Below are 24,179 nucleotides of genomic sequence, written 5' to 3'. Positions count from 1 at the left end.
AAGTTAGGAAAAGTGTCATAGCTTCCAGAATTCCTGAAGCAAACTGAACGGATATCAGATTTAAGGTGTTGCTAATAAACAATCACACACACAGGCGTTATTACTTTGAGATGTGCAAAGACATGGAAAGGCTACAAGATGCCAATCCAAGGTGAGCAGTTCCCTTTTTCGTGTTTTGTACTGAGATGTCAAAGGAGAAAATTTGTCAGACGTCGATATCACTCATAGCTACTGCTAATTTACCAAAGTCAGCATGTGACGAAAGACTGGACATATGAAAAAATTCATAGTTCGTAAGAATTTACTCCTTACGATCGACCCTAAATCCTGACTATGGCAGAAGAAAAGCGAGAAATGCAATTGTTATATGCTGTCCTACTCGCAAGAAGTCTACATGAAGGATGCTTTCTGTTAGCCGATTGTGGTTTAAACAAAAGAAAAAGACCATATCATCAGAGGAATCTTAAAATGTATTTCCACTAGAAAGATTGTTCTTTCTAATGATTTTGTACATTATATGATTTAGTTCACGTGGAAAATTGCATAAAAATAAGTGTTCCTTGTTTTGTATACGTGTACAAAGTCACTACATAATGCACTGGTTAAAGCAAAGACAGTAGTTAGTTTCATAGCAATGAGCGAAACTCGAGCAACATTAAGTATCTGAAAATAATTCCAATTCATTTGTAGTATAATTAGTTCCGTTTGCATTTCAAGCAAATAAGTGTGAAGAACGCCTCATCTAAAATGAAAGAAGTTTCGTAATTAATTAGAGACTGTATATGTTTTTGTTCAACTCTTGCCACTTAAAGAAAGATGAGCAGGTGTGCTAATGATATTGACCTGTGTACACAAGTGTTGAACGATGGACCTTGCCGTTGGTGGGGAGGCTTGTGTGCCTCAGCGATACAGATAGCGGTACCGTAGGTGCAACCACAACGGAGGGTATCTGTTGAGAGGCCAGACAAACGTGTGGTTCCTGAAGAGGGGCAGCAGCCTTTTCAGTAGTTGCAGGGGCAACAGTCTGGATGATTGACTGATCTGGCCTTGTAACACTAACCAAAACGGCCTTGCTGTGCTGCTACTGCGAACGGCTGAAAGCAAGGGGAAACTACAGCCGTAATTTTTCCCGAGGGCATGCAGCTTTACTGTATGGTTAAATGATGATGGCGTTCTCTTGGGTAAAATATTCAGGAGGTAAAATAGCCCCCCATTCGGATCTCCGGGCGGGGACCACTCAGGAGGACGTCGTTACCAGGAGAAAGAAAACTGGCGTTCTACTGATCGGAGCGTGGAATGTCAGACCCCTTAATCTGGTAGGTAGACTAGAAAATTTGAAAAGGGAAATGGATAGGTTAAAGTTTGATATAGTGGGAATTAGTGAAGTTCGGTGGCCGGAGGAACAAGATTTCTGCTCAGGTGACTACAGGGTTACAAATACAAAATTAAATAGCTGTAGTACAGGTGTATAATTAATAACGAGTAGGAAAATAGGAGTGCGGGTAAGCTACTACAAACAGCATATTGAGCGACTTGCTGTGGCCAAGATAGATACGAAGCCCACGCCTATCACAGTAGTACAAGTTTGTATGCCAACTAGCTCCGCAGATGACAAAGAGATTGATGAAATGTATGATGAGATAAAAGAAATTATTCAGATAGTGAAGGGAGACGAAAATTTAATAGTCATGGGGGACTGGAATTCGACAGTAGGAAAAGGAAGAGAAGAAAACGTAGTAGCTGAATATGGAATGGCAGTAAGGAGTGAAAGATGAAGCCGCCTGGTACAATTTTGCACAGAACTTAACTTAATCATAGCTACACTTGGTTCAAGAATCATAAAAGGAAGTAGTATACATGGAAGGATCGTGGAGATACTAGACGGTATCAGATAGACTATATAATGGTAAGACAGAGATTCAGGAACCAGGTTTTAAATTGTAAGACATTTCCAGACGCAGCTGTGGACTCTGACCACAATCTATTGGTTAGGAACTGTAGATTAAAACTGAAGAAACTGCAAAAAGGTGGGAATTTAAGGGGATAGGACCTGGATAAACTGAAAGAACCAGAGGTTGTAGAGTGTTTCAGGGAGAGCATTAGGGAACGATTGACAACAATGGGTCAAAGAAATACAGTAGAAGAAGAATGGGTAGCATTGGGAGATGAAATAGTGAAGGCAAAAGGTAATCAAGTAGGTAAAAAGACGAGGGCTAATAGAAATACTTGGGTAACAGAAGATATATTGAATTTTATTGATGAAAGGAGAAAACACAAAAATGCAGTAAATGAAGCTGGAGAGAATGGAATACAAACGTCTCAAAAATGAGATCGACAGGAAGAGCAAACTGGCTATGCAGGGAGGGATAGGGGACATATGTAAGGATGTAGAGGCGTATATCACTAGTGATAAGATAGATACTGCCTACAGGAAAATTAAGGAGACCTTTGGAGAAAAGAGAACCACTTGCATGTATATCAACAGCTCAGATGGAAATCCATTTGTAAGCAAGGAAGGGAAAGCATAAAGGTGGAAGGACTATATAGAATGTCTATACAATGGCGATGTACTTGGGGACAATATTATGGAAATGGAAGACGATGTAGATGAAGATGAAATGGGGATTATGAATCTGCTTGAAGAGTTAGACAGAGCACTGAAAGGACTTCATCGAAACAAGACCCTGGGAGTAGACAACACTCCATTAGAACTCCTGACAGAATTGGGAGAGCCAAGACTAACAAAACTCTACCATCCAGTGAGCAAGATCTATGAAACAGCCCAATACCCTCGGACTTCAAGAAGAATATAATAAATAATTGCAATCTCAATGAAAGCAGGTGTTGACAGATGTGAAATTTACCGAGCTACCGGTTTAATAAGCCACGGCTACAATATACTAACACTAATTCTTTACAGATGAATGAAAAAACTGGTAGAAGCCGACCTCGCAGAACATCAGTTAGGACCCTGTAGAAATGTTGGAACACATGAGGCATTACTGATCCCACGACTTATCTTAGAAAATAGATTAAGAAAAGGCAAACCTACTTTTCTAGCATTTGTATACTTAGAGAAAACTTTTGACAATGTTGACTGGAATACTCTTTCAAATTCTGAAGATGGCAGGGGTAAAATACAGGTAGCGAAAGGCTATTTACAATTTTTACTGAAACCAGAAGAGTTGAGGGGCATGAAAGGGAAACAGTGGTTTGGAAGGGAGTGAGATAGGGTTGTAGCCCCTCCCCGATGTTATTTAATCTGTATATTGAGCAAGCAGTAAAGGAAACAAAAGAAAAATTCGGAGTAGGAATTAAAATCCATGGCGAAGAAATAAAAACTTTGAGTTTTGCCGGTGACATTGTAATTCTGTAAGAGACAGGAAAGGACCTCGAAGAGCAGCTGAACGGATTGGACAGTGTGTTTAAAGGACGATATAAGATGAACGTCAACAAAAGCAAAACGAGGATAATGGAATGTAGTCGAATTAAATCGGACGATGCAGCGGGAATTAGATTGGGAAATGAGACACTTAAAGTAGTAAATCAGTTTTTTTTTATTTGGGGAGCAAAATAACTGATGATCGTAGTAGGGAGGATATAAAATATAATTTCTTAACATCGAGTATAGATTTAAGTGTCAGGAAGTCGTTTCTAAAAGTATTTTATGGAGTGTAGCCATGTATGGAAGTGAAACGTGGACGATAAATAGTTTACGCAAGAAGATAATAGAATCTTTCCAAATGTGGTGCTAGAGAAGAATGCTGAAGATTAGATGGGTAGATCACATAACTAATGAGGAGGTATTGAATAGAATTGGAGAGAAGAGAAACTCGTGGCACAACTTCACTAGAAGAAGGGATCGGTTGGTTGGGCATATTCTGAGGCATCAAGGGATCACCAGTTTAGTACTGGAGGGCAGCGTGGAGGGTAAAAATAGTAGAGTGAGACCAAGAGATGAATACACTAAACAGATTAATAAGAATGTAGGTAGCATTAGGTACTGCGAGATGAAGAAGCGTGTACAGGATGGAGTAGCATGGAGAGCTGCATCAAACTAGTCTCTCGACTGAAGACCACAACATACACACTGAAATCTGATCACAACCTTTGAAACAATAAAATTAATTTCTTTTTCATGGACTATTTAGGCAGTGACAAGTAAAACCTTTAACTTTAAATGTATAATTGGAGCATTTGAGCTTCATAGGTTGAGAGTAGTAATCTATGACAGATATACGTAGTAGGTGAATTTATACTAGAATAAGAACCATAAAGTAACAATTTTGTTGTCACTACAGGCAGTATGCGCAAACAGCGCTGCCAAGAGCATGTAAATATAAAGCATTAGCTATGAAAGCGAGACAAAAACATGTAAATATTTATGGCCTACATTTCATTAATTTAAATATGATGATCATATTTTGCTCGGAACGTAAAAATTAAGCATTTCTTAGTGAATATTCATACGCAAATGATGCAAGCTCATATTACTAATAAAAGGATCTGGCTACCAGTTACTTACCGCAACGTCTTGTCAATGTTATAGTCAGACAAAATTTCTCTCTCTGCTTCTTTAAATACACAATATTTTATTCGATTAACTGATGGACGATTCTTGCCCGCCGGCCGGAGTTGCCGTGCGGTTCTAGGCGCTACAGTCTGGAACCGAGTGACCGCTACGGCCACAGGTTCGAATCCTGCCTCGGGCATGGATTTTTGTGCTGTCCTTAGGTCAGTTAGGTTTAATTAGTTCGAAGTTCTAGACGACTGATGACCTCAGAAGTTAAGTCGCATAGTGCTCAGAGCCATTTGAACCATTTTGATTCTTGCCCATTTTTTTGTTTAGTCTTTTAGACTCCGTCGTAGGTGATTTAATTATCTACACATGTAAGTGGAATAGTGTTGTCCTGTACGACGAAAAACACAATTTGATGATATGGAAAACACTTCATTGTAAACATGAGGCCACTGAACCACGTAACAACGAACACTGCCAAATATTAACAGAATATAAAAACCTTGTATATGTTGTTACGCTTTTAAAATTAGTGAGAAAAATAGTGAGTAGGTGAATTGTTTTAGCGTTGTAAGAAGTTTCATGATGCATGGAAACCAAATACTGGAGTAACCCCTATTCGTTTGTGAAGATGTTCACACACGAGCGAAAACAGATACTCAGTGACCCCATGTAAATCATCTCCAAACTACTTGAGAAACTCATAAATTTATTTAAATCATAGTAAAAGACAATACAGACCGAACCAGATGAGAAAATTAAAAGTGAACAGTAGTATATGAATTTGTACTCACCTTTGCTGTGTTGAGACATGGAAGTAATCGTGTAAAGTATTCACAGACGCTTTTAATTCTGTGTGTCTTCAAAAAGTGATTAAAACACGAATAAGCACACGTGATGAACGTGGTACTGCTACAGCGAACAGATATCTGCCACAATGGTACTCACGAATAGTGGTTACGCGACCAGTATTGTTTTCATGTGTGATTGTGCTTTTATAACGTTCAAAACCTTTGAGGATATGTAAATAACGTGTGCCGTACAAGAACAATCAACCAATGTTTATGGTGCACTACTGTAAATGTAGTTTGCTGACAGGTGAACTATACTCATCAGGCTAACAATGACTGTTTAGTGGAAGCCATGTGTAGAGCAGATCAGTAACAGTGTTACCAATGTAAATTTTGTGAAAAACATGGGTTCCCATTACGTGAATCGAACGAATAATAATGAGCATGTATACTATATGAAACATATGAAACTTCTTAGAGGTCAAATGTACTAATTAGAATTCTCTTTAGGGCCGCACAGCGCGTAAAATAAATGTTTTTGTCTGTTGATGTTGCCCTTGATTTGTTGCATATGAACGGACGATGAACTTTAAGATGAAGTACGAGGCTGATACGCCATGCTGACCCCGATGCGAGCGACAGCCATCTGTGCCTGTCATCTGGCGAGGGGACGCCGGCTAATGAGGCAACCATGTTCACCGACCGCCTGACGTGGATCGCCGTGGAGCGGACTCCGCCTCACGCCAGCGCCATAGCAACCGTGAGCATCGTCTACCTGCCCAGTGTGTTTGTGCAGAGTCGTACTAAGTGGAATTTTAATGAACAAACGTTAACATTGACTAATGGCACATAAATCTGAAGGTCCTTATCGTGTGAAATTTTAGCTTCGCTTATTACGCAAGAACTAAACTACCATACCAGGTACACTACCGGAGCATAACTATGGTTTATTATACAAAATTATTACATGTACTGAAATATATGAAGTCTTCACTGGTTGTCAGCCGAGTAGCGTCGTCGTTTCGTAGCGACGTTTCGATGGAATGCGTCTCCATCATCTTCAGGTGAAGTGTCGGGATATCGTCTCACTCACCCTCATCTGATACTTTCCCCTCTTTGGGGAAGTGTTTGGGGGAGTTTGTAGCCTTGCGGCTATTATTCCACTTTGTACTTGTGTGTGTGTTTATTTCTGTTATTTTTTCTGTTGTCAAGATTGTCCTGTATGAGTCTGGTACCTGCCTTGGATTGGCGAGATGATTGACATTATGGGGGAGGGATCAGGAATTGGATATAGGGATTTTCTCTTCAACTTAGACGTCGAAGATCGTCATTGGGCGTTTTTGCTTGCCAAGGGACATGTCATACCGACCTAGGGAGAGGATGAGGACGTTTCCTGACCTGGAAAAGCTTTCATAGAAGGGTTTTGCCAGATCTTGGAAGCATCGGCGTACATATCGTCAATAGAGAATCTGAGGGGTAGGCGAAGTGCCCTCCTGAGGGCGCGGTTCTGCAGTTTTTCCAGGTGCTACTTCGCCACGTATCCCCTGACAGGTCATGCATACTCCATTACTGGCCGTATCAGGGCCTGATATACGTTCACACCCACAGAGCAGGGAAGGGAACTGGTTGAGTAGAGGATTGGGTATAGGATGGACACTCTGGCACAGACATTGCTGTCGACCTCGTCTAAGTGGGGTTTCCACGTAAGACGAGAGTCCAAGGTTACGCCAAGGTACTTGGCGGTTCTGCAACAGGGTGGTTGGATTACGTTTAGGTGAAGGCGGAGGGGAGGGGGGCGTTGAGGAGGTCCATGCCTTTCGAGCCTCCGGGTGATCAGCATAACCTGCGTCTTTTCAGAATTCTTGGTGATGCGACAGCGATAGGCCCAAGTTTCTGTGTCATCTAAAACACTTTGTAGCCTACGGATGACCAGGTCCTTGTTGGCGTTTCGTGTGTAGAAGGCTGTGTCGTCTGTGTACTGCGCTTTGTGCACCAGACGCTGTTGGTGTGTCCCCAGTGTACAGACTGTACAAAACGGGCCCCTGAACCGATCCCTATGGCACCCCAGCCCGAATACGCCTTTTGGTGGAGTTGGCGGTTTCTACTTTGACAGAGAAAGTCCTATTCATGAAATAGCTTTTGAGCTGCTTAACTATCCTCCTGGGGAACCTTTGTGTGTATAACTTGTAGAGTAGCCCTCTATGCCATACAGAGTCGAAGGCTTTGGCTACGTCTAGTAGCATTATCCTGCAGTAGCCTCTGTGGTTGAAGCCCTTTGTGGCTGCTTCAACCACTCTCATGATCTGTTGTGGGGCAGAGTGGTTCTGCCGGAATCCGAATTGGAAATCCGGTAGAAGTTGCTCTCTGGTAATATCTTCCTGTATGGGTTTTAGCAAGGAGGCACTTGTAGATCTTGTTGAGAGCTGGCAGGAGGCTAATAGGCCTGTAGTGCTGCGGTAATAGAGGGTCTTTCCCTGGTTTGTGTATCGCGACCACTTCCGCGTGTTTCCAGCAAGCTGGGAACTCGTGGGAACGAGTAATCTCGTTGAAGACGTTCGCGAGGTGTGTGATCGCCGAGGGTGGGAGGTTTTTAATAAACTGATTGGTGTCACTGTCGTGCCCTGGCGCCTTTTTGTGGGGAGGGACCTAATTACTTTTGCCACGTCCTCGGGGGCGAAAAGTGTGAGTTCGTCCTCTGGGTCCTCCTCAGCATTGAGGAAGACGGCCAGTTGACGACGGACTACCTCTTGATGGTCTACATCCTGGGGTTCTGTCGCTTGAAACTGCTTCTCGAAGGAGTCGGCGAGGGCGTTGGCCTTTTCAGCGTGACTGTAGGCCAGACCCCGCTCGTCGTGCATTGGCGGCATCCTAGCGCGTTTTTTTGTGAATTGCTTGGTTGCTTGCCATAGTGTATGATCGTCTACTTTGAGAGCTGTGAGGCGGTTTTGGCATTGCTGGTTTCTGTGCTCATTGAGCGCGACCTTCAGCTCTCTCTGTGAACGATTGAGCAGCCTCCTGGTAGCCTGATCTCTGATGATCTTCCACTCTTGTGCCACTCTGTTCTTATGTCGAATTTGAGCTAGTAAATCTTCCGGAAGCTGTATTTGCAGGGGCGGCCCGTCTCTTTGTGGGGGCGTGGCCTCTTCCGCTGCTTGTCGAATGGATCCTGTTAGATCTTGTAGCGCTTGTTCTACTGTTTCGGCAGTAGGTGGTGCAGTCCGAGCGATATCAGAGGCAACAGTTTCTTGGTATCACTCCAAGTCTGCACATTTGTAAGACGTCTGGTACTATGGGAGTGCTACCCATTCTCCCACATCGATCTCTAGAATCACTGGGTTGTGGTCGGAGGACATTCTGTTGATTGTCCTTGCGGCCACAAACCCAGCGATCCTTCTAGTGAGGGCTACCGCCATTTTTTGGAAAGTGTGTGGGTGCGACTGGACCCCATGTTTTGAAGTGGTGGATGCGCGCTAGTCGTTGCAGTTTAGTGCCTGCCATGGAGGTTACTCCAGAGTTCCAATCTGGGTGTTTGGCATTGAAGTCACTTCCTATTATGAGCTTGCCTTCAATTTGCCCTAGAGCAGCTATGTCTCCCTCATCTATCAGGTCTTGTGGAGGTCGGTAGATTGCAACAATTGTTACGGGTCCGGTGGCAGTGGTTACTTCCACCGCCACAGCTTAGATTTTATTGGTAGCTGGTAAGAATACCTGGTGGTGGGGGATCCCTCTTTGTATGTAAATGGCCACTCCTCCACCTTGGGTTGGCCTGTCCTAGCTAACGTAGTTGGGGACAGTCGCTTTTATTACCGGTTATAGGTGGGTTTCCCCCATCATGCATATGTCGATGGAGAACTCCTTTATGAGTTCTCTGAACTCGACCTCTTGATTAACAGTGCCGTGTGCGTTAAAGACACACATCGTCAGGCCTTGGATATTTGGTCGTCCATCCATGATGGGGTTTTGAAACTACTGAAGAAGTCGCAGAGGGGAGCGACTGCTGGAATGCTGCCTGAAGGGCAACGAGGATTTGAATGTTCTGCTTCTGGGCCCCCCTGAATTCCTTCATCATTTACATGACGAGGTTCATGGTCTGGACCATAATACCAGCACCTGATCCGGTGCAGTGGTGGAATGAGTGTGGGGTTCCCTAGGGCTTCCTCTGTCTTGGTGGACCAGATCGTTGTTGTTCTATGTTTCCATCTCCCAATGTTGTTCTTGTGACTGTGTTTGTTGTCGCGGTGATAGGGTTACGTTTTAATGGCTTCTGGAAGGAGAAACCACTTCTGCGTATGTTGCCCTTGATGTATCCAGTCGTGGTTTCACCCAAGCCTTGTCCGTGTGTGTTGATGGGTTTTGTATCTCTGTGTGTCTGTTTTTGGTGGTGCTACTTTGTTTGCGTGTATGGGGGGCGACCTTTGCGCCCTTTTCCTGCTGTCCGGGTCTTTTGTGGACCTCACAACCTTGGTAACCCGCTGCATGGTTTTTGCCACACAGCGCGCACCTTACTTACGGGTCCGCGTGTTTTAGTGTGCAGGACCTCGTGTCATGGGCTTCGACGCACTTCCTGCATCGTATCGCCATGGTGCAGTGTGAGGCGATATGGTTTACCCCTTGGCACCTGAAGCACTGCACCGTCTTGTTTTTGTGGCACAGTGGCTTGGTGGTGACAGGCACAGCCCAGGCCATTTTTTATTTCCCTCTTGTTTTGGGGGGTATCTGGTAGTGTGACCTGGTATAGGGGCCACTTACTTTCAGCTTTGCCCATCTGCAGGACAGCCTTGACGACATGCTCCTGGGCAGTCAAGTCTGTTTTGATTGCCTCGGGTAACAGTCGTCTTGGGAGGTTTCTGATTACAATATTCTTGTTCCATGTTTTTGTTGTGGGGAATTTGTAGTGGGCTATGTTTTTGTTTGTGAGAAGTGTTTTCGTTGTGTTATTGTGTTACAGTGTGTGAAGTGTTATTTTTATTTTGTCACCACCAGCAGGTTTTGCCTTAAAACTGTCTCCCACGATTTCCGATTTTAACAGATCATAGAGTTCCTCGTAATTCCGAGGAAACTCTGTGACAATCGGAGGGAGTTGGTGAGTGACTTGTTTCTGTGTTTGTCTTTCTGTTGTGTTGTTTTGTGTTGTCTTTGGCTCATCAACCACCACCAGAAGCCTGTTCGAGGTGGGTTCCACTCCCTGGGCGGCCGGAAGTCTCGACTGGCGAAAGGTTTTCTTCACCAGCACGAAACCACGCGAATCCTACCAGGTTACGTGGTTCCCTTCCAGGGCGACAGTTTCTTTGTTCCCTCCTAGGCCGACTACAGGTGCTGTGAGGTCCCAGGCTCCTCAGAGGGAGAGGGAGTGGATGTGGTAGTGGTGGTGGAGCATTTCTTGCTCTTAGGGTGCTTGTCCTTGCGGTCCTTCTTTGCACGCCGCTATTTGGTTACAATGGACTTGTGTGTATGTGGGGGGGGGGGGGGGATTTAAGGTATTTGGATCGGGTAGAGGGTTGGGCCGAGATGGTGGGTTTGGGGAGGATTTCGATTGGCAGACGGGTCGTCTGCTGGCCTTTACTCAGGGATGCAATGTAGTGTGGTAGGTTGTTGGTGGCGTTGGCAAGCAGGAGCGGACTTACGACAAGGGGGAGGGGACGGGGGGAGGGGCAGGATCGCAAGTACTGACGATTGTGTTGATGTCGGCATATTGTGTTCTACAGCATTTGGTGTTTTTCTAGCCATGTTGGGAGCGGAAAAGGGGGCTGCTGCCACCAAGGGAGTGTCAGTTACAGTCATCCTTGTCACCGTTAGGTGGCCCGGCTGTGTACTGGCCCTATTTTACTGGTGGACGCGGAGGTCTGGACTGCGGTGGCGGAAACCTTCTCTTCGGTTGCGCGGCCGGCTTCCAGGTCCTTGCCCATATTTTCCCTAACCTTGGAGTGGGGGGGGGGGGGGGGGTGGGGGGCATAGCCTGGCTCTATGGCAGCAGGGGTGCTCTAAACGACCGGCGACGCGGCAACAAGACGCGCCTCTTGTCGACAGCAGTAGACCGCTTCGACCTCAAGGCACCACTGGAGCTCGACATCCCGTAAATCGAAAAGGAACACGACAATTCTGCTGTCGGGCATCGCTAAACAAAATATCCTGTCTGCCGTAATCGCTTACTGCAGACCTGAATTGAGTTCCCACCGATAGTTTAATAAAAGCAAAGCCGAAGATACTCCTGGTTGGCCACCCGTGCCAGCGGAACTATGGCAGACGTGAGCGAGTTAGCAGAACAGATGCCCGACCCTTGACTGCCACTCGTCGGTCGTTGGCTGATATCTCTGCTGGACCGCTCTCCGCTTCCCGCCGCCGGCCAAACACGCGCCCGCGGAATCGTCCGATGCGCCTGGAGCGGCTGGCGTTGGTGGTGGGGGGGGGGGGGGGGGGGGAGGCGAGTGTGGGGTTCGTGTCCCGGCGTCCGTCTCTGTCTGCTCCATTTGTGGCCCTTGGTGGAACGGAACATTATCCTCTGATTTTCCCGATTGCAGGCTCCCAGCCAGGGAGATGTTGAGTGTAAGTCGTTTGGCTGTCAAAAGAGCGGTGCGTGATACCGTCAACGATTAACGTAGCAGAATACTGTCAAATGATCTTTCACAAAACCTAAAGAAATTGTGGTCGTAATTAAACTGTATTAATGGCACCAAGGTTAATGTTGAGTCACTCACGAGTGAGACAGAAACTGAAATGGTGGACAGCAAAGCAAAAGCAGAAATGTTTACCTCCGTTCTCAAATGTTCCAGTACAGAGGTAAACCTCAGAGAGTTTCTCCAATTCAATCATCGTATCACTCAGAAGATGAATAAAACATGTGTTAGTGTCAGTGACACTGTGAAAGAGGTGAAGTCGCTAAAACTGAGCAAGGGTCCAGCGCAAGTTCGAACCCATATCACGTTCTATACTGATTTTGCGGCTTAAACTGGTGCCAAAAATTAAACCAACAACCCACTGTTTCCCCGTAATGTGTATAATTCACGATATACTGCCGACAGACGTCGATACGATCGTGTCCTGCACGGAAGATGGCAATTTAGCCAACGGCAACCACGCCAACGATGATTTCAGGGCACTTGTCAAAGGGGATAGTGTGTGCCGGGTAGCCCAACATCCACAACCGCTGTGCACACAGTCACGGACGGTGCAGTATAGTACAGAGAAGACTCCTGTCAGGTTCTCTGAGGTGAAGTGCCATGCGAACAATGGAAGCGGGAGAGTCGCAAACTAATGTGGCCCGATGGCTTTATGTGAATCATTCTGTTGTTTTTCGGATGTGGAGACAGTTTATAGAGATCAAAAGTTTCCAGAAGATCAGGCCGGGGCTGACCATGCGCAGCATAAGAAATAGGGAGCCATTATTTGGCTGTAAGGACACGACGGTAGGCACCAGGCTTGCCGCAGTGGTCACACCGGTTCCCATCAGATCACCGAAGTTAAGCGCTGTCGGGCGTGGCCGACTTTGGATGGGTGACCATCCGAGCCGTCATGAGCTGTGGTCATTTTTCGGGATGCACTCAGCCTTGTGATGCCAATCGAGGAGCTACTCGACCGATTAGTAGCGGCTCCGGTCAAAGAGAACCATCATAACGACTGGGAGCACGGTGTGCTGACCACACGCCCCTCCTCTTCACATCTTCAGCTGGGGATCACACGGCTGTCCGATGGACCCAATGAGCCACTTGTGGCCTGAAAACGGAGTGCAAGGACACGACGGTACTGCCTTAGTACTGCATGGCAACTGAAATCTGACAAACGGTGTGCAGAAGGCTTCGGCAGAGAGGCCCTTACTGTCGGAGATCTGCTGTATGTGTACCTCTGACGAGTCTTCTCGGAATGGGAAGTATATAGTGGAGCCGTCAACAAGCCACCGGGATTGTCGAAGAGAGGCCAGTATTCTTTCAACAGATGAGACCCGATTAGGTCTGGACAGTGATTCTCGATGGATAAACAACTTCTCACAGCAATAAACACTCCAACACCAACAATATTTATTCTATCCTTTCTGAGCACGATTACCGCGTTTGTAAAAACCGGATGAAATCAACATGAAATAATTTTTAAGCACACATACTTTGTGCAGCCGTCTTCCAGCATAAAATCGAATTGCTACATTTATAATGCTTAGACCATGACCACAAGGTCGAAAGAAATCAAGATAATCATATAAACAAGATGTTGCACGGTAATCCACGTAAGCTTCCCATCTCCGGACAGTATTTATTGGTACTATGTCAGTAACCATTTCGCTTTGTGTCAAGGTTCACAATAGGAGTTGATACCTGAACGGTACTCCCCTACTGTGAGAAGGGTTTATGAAGACACTACATAAATAATTTACAAAAAGTTGTTGACAGCTAGGAATGCCCTCAAGTGTGCTATGATTGTCTAGGAGAGTAAAGAACCATCGTCCCCTCACCTCGGAATAAGTAGCAAATGGACATGCCTTCAAACTATGTCAGTCTTCAAAACTGGAAAGTAAGTTCCCTCTTGTCACAGGAGTTGGAGGTCAGTCATACCAGGTGTGGCGCGAGGATACAAGGCGAGGATTTTCTGCACCAGCATCCATACCTCAAACGCTGATCCGCATGTTAAACTGTGTTTGTCAATGTCCAGAAGGTGGCGTCGCAGACAGGTGGGAGAATCCGTCAGACCAATACCCTGCAATTTACATCTAGTAGCGTGTATGTTGTTATATGTAGTTGACAACATGATACGGTGTTACTCCTACCTATGTAAGGAAGGGCCGTTGGACTGCTCTCGACACTGCAGGCCACAGTGTCGCCGGGCTTGTGTCAGTTTTCTGGGATAGATGTTAAGAACGAACTATAAATGTCTCTCGTCTTTGGAGCTTGAGCGGTGGGGAGATCAGAGTGCACATAACCATGTGGAGTATGAATTCTGAGATATCAGGGAGAGAGGAAGCGATGTGTGGAGTCGTAAGATGTAGCAGGATGAATGTCGGCGTCAACACGCAGCCCTACGTGAACTTTGTTGACAGGTACACAGTTTCGCCACTGTACACAAACATAAGGCAGTAGACCTTGCTCTTGTATTTGTAAGTTCCAGTCCGCATACAAGCGGAGGGATAGTGAGGGCATCGCAGTGGACTTTAAATATGGATCCACCAGTAAGGTAGTATCGAAAAGGCGCCGGCAGTTGGCGTGCCAATGCTATCAGTAATGGGAGAACCTGACCGATGTCTATCAACCTAGTCACTTCTGGCGCACAACTGTGCGTATTGCCTGCAGTAGATGTTTGTATTTCACGGTAGCGGTGTGACGCACGTACTGTGTAAATGTCCAGATATCTGATTACATCCTCATGTGTGAGGAGTGTCACGCATCCTTCCTGGAGGCCCCTTTCAATATTTATCGCCGTTGACTTGGCTAACTTCATGTGATTTTTCGCCGTCAATCCAAATCGCTTACTCCATTCGTACCTCATCACCTGATCGGGCCAGCAGCAGAAGATCATAATCATACGCTCTCCAGTGGAAGGTGTGTCCACTAAACGTAATCGACGAGAGTGTGTTTGAGCCTTTGTGTTAGCGGTTCCGGTGTGATACCCTGAAAGATCAGCGAGAGTGGACACGCTTGTCGAATCGAACGCCATACGTCCGAAGACCAGTACACTGGGTGTTCCTCCATGTAAGACGCACGAAACTACGCCGAGAAAGTCAGTTGGGAAGCCCACACAGAACAGAAGTGAAATAAGAAACTTGTGGTGCATTCTGTCGAAAGAATGCTCGAAATTACTTGAGATTACAGCAGTTCAGAGGTGACAGGGTGTTCCGGTATCAAAACCCTAAATTCGTCGGTGGCAGTTTACTTGATAGTTTCCCCTCCATGTGCCGTTTCTTCCATTGAAAGTGTCAGTGGCAGGACCTTCATTAGGTGACCCGCTAGAAGCCGGGTGAAGATCTTATAGTTTCAGGCAGTAGTTCTCGATCGATCTCTTGAAGGCTTTTCTTTCTGGGTGAATAGTCTGTCTAGGCAAGCAAATACCGTGGGACACGAGCTCTTGATGCATGGTGATACAGCGTAGCAATATCAGGATGTGGGAAGTTCGATAGAATTGGATCAACAATCCATGTGCTCCGGGCAACTTGCTAAGCACACCCTTGTCTAGCGCATCCTCAACGTCGTCCCACGTAATCTTCGCTAAAAACGACGACGCTGTTGTGCGTAAACGGTGAACGACACGTGCTGCAAAGTGTCCTATTGTCACCCTCCTATATATTCTCCTCCTGGTAAAATTGTCGATAATGATCAAAAAAGGTTTCCACAATGGTCGCCTGGCCCGTTAAGGATCAACCATCTGGCAAAATAAGGTCTGTGTATAGCTGTCGGAGACGTCGAAGGATATCGAGCATGATATGGTGCGTATAGAGTGAACATTAATAAAATCGACAACTTGCAGGAAGGGATTCCTGACGGCAAATGGAGGAAAAACGGTCATGTGAACATGTGTCCGGAAATGCATTGTTTCGACGGTAGATGGGGCTAACGAATGAAAGCTCCTCTCACCACATGCCATGCCTTGCTTGTTTGTTGCAGGCGGTGTGATTGACGCAGCGTACTATAAGCAGCAGAACGGTCCGTTATTCACACCGGGAACAAGCCGAGAAGGTGCTTGTGTATGGCCAAGCAGATGGAAACGGTAGAGAAGCAGCAAAAAAACAAGTACCCTCAAAGACACCAACCACACCACACAACATTTCAAGTCCTTTTTGTGTGTCTCGTTGATCAAGTGTCCTTTCAGACAGTCGAACGTGCAGGGAGACGGCGGACTGTGTTTATAAGAGATTAGGAGCACCTGCTTCCACAGGATATTGAGAAGAACCGTCGCGCAAGCTCCAGGCAAGTGGCCTGCCAACATGGTGTAAGCGTGATGACCGCTACTATCCCTATCACCTTCAGTCCCACAGAGGCCACTTTGAACATCTATTGTGACACAGATGCGTCGAAGCTGTGCTACATCCTGGGATGACTTGTTGTCGTTGCACGCACACAGTCCATTTCTGGACACATGTTCATAGGATCTTTCTTCCTCCATTTACATTCAGACCTCTCCCCCCCCTTTCCTGAGCATGTCTGTTTGATTAATATTCACCCTATAGATGGAATTTCGCCGCTTGCTCGGTTTTGACGCCGAAACCACACAGTGATCGCTTCCAGTTTTCGCCACGTAAGGGCCAGTATTTTGCCTTTAATTCGGCGGCTTGCCATCTGTCTATCTGCTGAGGATGGCTGGGATGTAAGTTCACGAAGCATCGTTTAACAAAAGTCCGAAGTATGACGATACCGTGCAGGAATGTCCTTTCCATATTGTTTAATCAGAGACCGGAACGCCGGTTTTGTACATTCCATCCACCATGCGAACGCGGAAAGGAATAGTGGAAGACGTCGTTCGCAGTCCTCCCAAGCAGCAGTGATAACCTGACGGCATTACGGATCGTGGGGGTCCCCCACAATCATCTTCCATACTTCACGGCTGTTGCTGGAGGATAATCGACTGTAAGAAGGCGCTATGACCTGAGAAAACAAAGAGTCATCATTCAGCGTCGAAAATACTCGGCGCAATTTGTGTCAAACACAAACGCAGTCAAAACCCTTGCGAAGTGACTGGTAAGATATGTGTGTCCGGTGCAGTCACTTCACAATTTCTCCCAGGTATCGAAGAGAAGCAGCTCTCGCATCATTATCTCAAGTTCTTGACAAATCGAAAAATGTGGGACCTGGTCTTTAGTGTAGAGCACGAAGATAAATAGCAACCGAAGATATATTACTCATAACGACCAAGAAGGAGGGGAGCCGCTTACTCCAAGTAGAACTGCGATCTCTCGTGGCATTTGCCAGTTCCTGATGGATCGCAAAAGATGACGCTGGTGCTTCAGGAACGATTCCAGCGGAGCTGTTAGTGGTGGCCAGAGGTGACGATGGAACCTGGTGTTCAACGGACACTACCGAGCTAATTGATAAATTTGCATCCACAGTTCGATGACAGGACTGCGCTGAGTTTATGTTCGCCTACTTGGAGACCATTTGAAACCATTCATGGACTTCATGCTGCACAACAATGATATCATTAATCGGGCCACAATAGTTCGTTACGGGTTTGAAGAACACTCTGGACAATTCGAGTGAATGATCCGGCCACCTGGAACGCCCGGCTAAATCCCATCGAATATTTATGAGATCTAATCGGAGGTCAACAGCCCACAAAATCCTGCACTGGCACTTTGGCAGTTATGGACTGCTGTAGAGGCAGCGTATCTCAGTATCTCTGTTCAGGTCTTCCAACGACTTCGGGGAGTCGGTGCCACGTCGAGTTGCTGCCCTAAAATGGCCGGAAGGAAGTCCGACACGTTGCTAGGATGTGTCCCATAACTTTTTTCTCCAGAGTGTATTGTAGTGCCACAAATAACCTCATTACGATCGGAACAACCGACAAGATATCTCTGCAGAGAGAGATGCTTCACGCGTCGGATACTGAATTTGCTTCATTTCAAGACGTGCGCTTCACGTCGTACCCCGTCTTGTACGTTTTTTTTTTTTTTTTTTTTTTGGTCATCAGTCTACTGACTGGTTTGATGCGGCCCGCCACGAATTCCTTTCGTGTGCTAACCTCTTCATCTCAGAGTAGCACTTGCAACCAACGTCCTCAATTATTTGCTTGGCGTATTCCAATCTGTCTTCCTCTACAGTTTTTGCTCTCTACAGCTCCCTCTAGTACCATGGAAGTCATTCCCTCATGTCTTAGCAGATGTCCTACCATCCTGTCCCTTCTCCTTATCAGTGTTTTCCACATATTCCTTTCCTCTCCGATTCTGCATAGAACCTCATCATTCCTTACCTTATCAGTCCACCTAATTTTCAACATTCGTCTATAGCACCACATCTCAAATGCTTCGATTCTCTTCTGTTCCGCTTTTCCCACAGTCCATGTTTCACTACCATACAATGCTGTAGTCCAGACGTACATCCTCAGAAAGGTCTTCCTCAAATTAAGGCCGGTATTTGATATTAGTAGACTTCTCTTGGCCAGAAATGCCTTTTTTGCCATAGCGAGTCTGCTTTTGATGTCCTCCTTGCTCCGTCCGTCATTGGTTATTTTACTGCCTAGATAGCAGAATTCCTTAACTTCATTGACTTCGTGACCATCAATCCTGATGTTAAGTTTCTCGCTGTTCTCATTTCTACTACTTCTCGTTACCTTCGTCTTTCTACAATTTACTCTCAAACCATACTGTGTACTCATTAGACTGTTCATTCCGTTCAGCAGATCATTTAATTCTTCTTCACTTTCACTCAGGATAGCAATGTCATCAGCGAATCGTATCATTGATATCCTTTCACCTTGTATTTTAATTCCACTCCTAAACTTTCTTTTATTTCCATCATTGCTTCCTCGAGGTACAGATTGAAGAGTAGGGGCGAAAGGCTACAGCTTTGTCTTACACCCTTCTTAATACGAGCACTTCGATGTTGATCGTCCACTCTTATTATTCCCTCTTGGTTGTTGTACATATTGTATATGACCCGTCTCTCCCTATAGCTTACCCCTACTTTTTTCAGAATCTCGAACAACTTGCACCATTGTATATTGTCGAACGCTTTTTCCAGGTCGACAAATCCTATGAAAGTGTCTTGATTTTTCTTTAGCCTTGCTTCCATTATTAGCCGTAACGTCAGAATTGCCTCTCTCGTCCCTTTACTTTTCCTAAAGCCAAACTGATCGTCACCTAGCACATTCTCAATTTTCTTTTCCATTCTTCAGTATATTATTGTTGTAAGCAGCTTCAATGCATGAGCTGTTAAGCCGATTGTGCGATAATTCTCGCACTTGTCAGCTCTTGCCGTCTTCGGAATTGTGTGGATGATGCTTTTCCGAAAGTCAGATGGTAAGTCGCCAGACTCATATATTCTACACACCAACGTGAATAATCGTATTGTTGCCACGTCCCCCAATGATTTTAGATATTCTGATGGGATGTTATCTATCCCTTCTGCCTTATTTGACCGTAAGTCCTCCAAAGCTCTTTTAAATTCCTATTCTAATACTGGGTCCCCTATCTCTTCTAAATCGACTCCTGTTTCTTCTTCTATCACATCAGACAAATCTTCACCCTCATAGAGGCTTTCAGTGTATTCTTTCCACCTATCTGCTCTCTCCTCTGCATTTAACAGTGGGACTCCCGTTGCACTCTTGTACGGTTATGCGACATATATAACACCGAGTGCTCAGAGTGGGAGCGGTGAGGTGATACCAGTGCATGACGCCATTGAAATCGAAGGTGTGATACACTGGCTCTCAGCCAGGAGGCTGTCGACCACGCTACTGGGTAAACGGCGGCTCTGTCAGAGTAGAGTCCGCGACACGCAGAATAGACGTTTCGTCTTCCTGTCTCATCGCGAGGATGCTGCGTTGGGTCATCAGCGAGTGTCGTAAGCCGGGGTGAAGCGGCAGCAGTCGTGAGGGCGGAAACGTAAGTCACGGGCAAGCAGACTCGGCTGCGACGGCAACACCTTGTCCGCCGGCGGCAGTTGCGTGATCCGGAGTTGGATACATTCGTATCTGAGGTACTCGCCCTTCCCACATCCGGAACAGGTTTTTTGTTGACTATCGTTAACGACGATGGCGCGGCAGCAGCTGATATAGACCTATGAGCGAACACGTATTTAAATTCAATTCGGACTTGTTATACTCGTTAAGAACAGTGTACGTTCAGAATTTCATCCACCTTCCCGCAACATGACTATACACCTTGCTTTAGGGGCGAAGATCCGAATCGACGTCTTCTGATGGGACTTCAAATGAAAGTTCAAATAACCTTTTCGCACGGAGCGCTAAACCAGCATGAACGGCCTCCACAGTACCGACATTGTTATCAGCATAGCAGAAGCGGTGAGCTTGTTTCGTCTCCCAAAGGATCTGTTCACATGTTGTGTTTGTAATCTACCGCATCCTTTCTACTTGCAGCTACTGTTCACAATAAGCAAAGTCTCTTATGAAAAATCTGAGAGGAGCGAAGATTACAATAAACATTCTAGTTTACTTAACTTGGGATGTTGAGTTGGCTCCAGTTCTTCTTGTCTAGGGGTCTGATCCTTGGAGCTGAAATTCTCACATTTTAGGTCCTCACCGTTCAATTGAACTAAGTAAATTTGATGACTGTTGTTGCAGAATTTTAATTTTACGTAAATATATTTTGTCACATTTTAGTATATCGTACGGTCATTTGATTTTTCAGCTTGAGAAAGCCGAGATTACATTGCAAGCACAAAAATACAAAAATACGTCCGATCACATCAGAGGCATGCTTGACTCTCACGCTCTCCGGAAATAATTACATTCCTAAGGGTTTGCAATTTTTCGTAACAAATGAATTTCAACTAGTTTGTGACATATTGTTACTTTAGATTATTATTTAATAAATGAATCGAGAAATAAACATAGTAACCAGTACAGTATTGCTTGATCAATAATAGAAATTTTAACTTTGTCAATAGTTCGCAATTTCAAATGATCTTAAAAAATAATATTAACTATACATTCAGTGCTATCACTTATCGATTGTAACAACGAGACTAAGACATTTACAAAGTAATTCACTTTCATAAATTTTAGCTTCAAACATAACATACTGCATATAAAATTAAATGAAAGTTTTTAGAAAACAACTGACATAATATTGACCTGTCCAAAACTCGAAAAATATTACTGGTATCGACAATTACTGTCGAGAAGAAGTAATGCTAGAGGAGGATGTTCTGTCACACGTTGTTGATGATGTGAAGACTGTACTACTCACGATCGGTAAATGTATGCCAATGATGTCGACTGCATGGGTTTTGACCTCTTCTCGTAAAAATGGCTGTACCGTAATTCAAGTGATTTTGGTTGAGCAAATGAACGTAAATTTCAGCGTCGATTTTGTGTATTGGTTCGCCATGCTGATCTATTTGCTTAAGCTAGAGCGCACTGAATGGCTGCTTACTGAGTAAACAACGCGAGCGTAGATTCCACGGCGTGGACACAAATAGAACGTCCGCACCACTGCACTGCCAAATGAGAAACTTCCGACTTCGGCTATCCGAGCAGGTCTGTAGAACCGATCCGAACTTCCGTACTCCCTAGTGTCTTGCCAAATAATGCTCGCACACTATGTTATTCCTTTGCAGGGATCTACAACGTTTTACTCGTCAATTTGCCTTGCTTTTGTATGAAAAACAGTTAATGTAGTATTTTGCAGTGACTTTAATGTCAATCAGTTACCTTTGGAATTGGTCACGGACACGAATGCCTGGGTGTAACACATCGTACAGATATGAAATGGAATTTTCGCATAGGCTCAATTGTGGGAAAGCAAGAGTGGGAGTTCGGTTTACTGGTAGAATATTTAGGAAATGCAATTAGTATACAAAGGAGATTAAATTCCAAATCAGTCGTGCGATCCATCCCAGAACATTGCACAAATGTGTGGAATCCGTCTAAATAGGAGTAACAGGGATGTAGAACGTATATAGAGAAGGGCCGTGCAAATGGTCTCAGCGTCGCTTGACTCGTGTGAGAGTGTCAGATGCTGAAGGAACAGCAATGGTAGAAGCCCCTGAAGACAGCCGTAAACTGGTCCAAGTACGACTATTTACAAAGTTTCATGAATTCGCTTTAAGTGATGACTGTAGAAATACAAAACCCCTACGTATCACTCACGTAGGGAGGGCAAGATTAGGCTTTTAACATATCATTTTTATCACTCTCGGTACGTGAATGGAAGGGGAAAAGCCTTAATAACTGTCACTATGGCAAGAACCCTTGCCATTCACATCGCAGTGGTTTGCTGGATAAAATGTAGATGACGTAGACTCTATTTGTCGCGTGTTTGTCAGGACATTTGTTTTTCCGCATTTGTACTCATTGTTTCTACATTGGTTAGCTGATCTCTCTTCCGAATGTTCTGCGTTATTACGTGGCACCAAACTGCTAAAGTTACCATCCATTTCTCATCTGTACCATTTTTTATCCATTATGTTTTTGACATTTTCTTTCGTTTCCCGCCAAATAACAAAACTCGTCTAATATTAGTGTCTCATTCCCTAAAGTAATTCCCTTTGCATCGCCTAATTTAAATGTGGCACGTTCCAAGCCACTTCATTCAAATTAACTGCATTCCAATCCCCTGTATTTTTGTTGATCTAGCTTTTATTACAGAAATCTGGTTTCGCAGGATAGAGCGGACCAGGTTGTGGAATGGGGCCAAGGTCAGTTACTGTTAGTCAAACAAGAACACACAACATTATTCCTCGAAAACCAATGCACAGTTTTCTCTTTAAAACAGCAAGGATCAATTTATGGCTGAGGGCCCAAGTAACTTCTCAATAATGAGGCTGAAATGATTCCTTTTAAAACACAATGATTTAGACAAACGGCTGAAGGCCTTACTTAAGTAAAATTAAAATATCCTTAAATAACTGCTTTTGTTGTTGTGGTCTTCAGTCCTGAGACTGGTTTGATGCAGCTCTCCATGCTACTCTATCCTGTGCAAGCTTCTTCATCTCCCAGTACCTACTGCAACCTACATCCTTCTGAATCTGCTTAGTGTATTGATTTCTTGGTCTCCCTCTACGATTTTTACCCTCCACGCTGCCCTCCAATGCTAAATTTGTGATCCCTTGATGCCTCAAAACATGTCCTACCAACCGATCCCTTCTTCTAGTCAAGTTGTGCCACAAACTTCTCTTCTCCCCAATCCTATTCAATACCTCCTCATTAGTTACGTGATCTACCCACCTTATCTTCAGCATTCTTCTGTAGCACAACATTTCGAAAGCTTCTATTCTCTTCTTGTCCAAACTAGTTATCGTCCATGTTTCACTTCCATACATGGCTACACTCCATACAAATACTTTCAGAAACGACTTCCTGACACTTAAATCTATACTCGATGTTAACAAATTTCTCTTCTTCAGAAACGATTTCCTTGCCATTGCCAGTCTACATTTTATATCCTCTCTACTTCGACCATCATCAGTTATTTTACTCCCTAAATAGCAAAACTCCTTTACTACTCTAAGTGTCTCATTTCCTAATCTAATCCCCTCAGCATCACCCGATTTAATTTGACTACATTCCATTATCCTCGTTTTGCTTTTGTTGATGTTCATCTTATATCCTCCTTTCAAAACACTGTCCATTCCGTTCAACTGCTCTTCCAAGTCCTTTGCTGTCTCTGACACAATTACAATGTCATCGGCGAACCTCAAAGTTTTTACTTCTTCTCCATGAATTTTAATACCTACTCCGAATTTTTCTTTTGTTTCCTTTACTGCTTGCTCAATATACAGATTGAAAAACATTGGGGAGAGGCTACGACCCTGTCTCACTCCTTTCCCAACCACTGCTTCCCTTCCATGCTCCTCGACACTTATAACTGCCATCTGGTTTCTGTACAAATTGTAAATAGCCTTTCGCTCCTTGTATTTTACCCATGCCACCTTCAAAATTTGAAAGAGAGTATTTCAGTCAATATTGTCAAAAGCTGTCTCTAAGTCTACAAATGCTAGAAATGTAGGTTTGCCTTTTCTTAATCTTTCTTCTAAGATAAGTCGTAAGGTTAGTATTGCCTCACGTGTTCCAACATTTCTACGGAATCCAAACTTATCTTCCCCGAGGTCCGCTTCTACCAGTTTTTCCATTCGTCTGCAAAGAATTCGCGTTAGTATTTTGCAGCTGTGACTTATTAAACTGATAGTTCGGTAATTTTCACATGTGTCAACACCTGCTTTCCTTGGGTTTGGAATTATTATATTCTTCTTGAAGTCTGTGGGTATTTCGCCTGTCTC

The sequence above is a fragment of the Schistocerca nitens genome, chromosome 6, assembly GCF_023898315.1.
Source record: "Schistocerca nitens isolate TAMUIC-IGC-003100 chromosome 6, iqSchNite1.1, whole genome shotgun sequence".
NCBI classification, from domain to species: Eukaryota; Metazoa; Arthropoda; class Insecta; order Orthoptera; family Acrididae; genus Schistocerca; species Schistocerca nitens.
Note: the sequence above shows the minus strand (reverse complement) of the source record.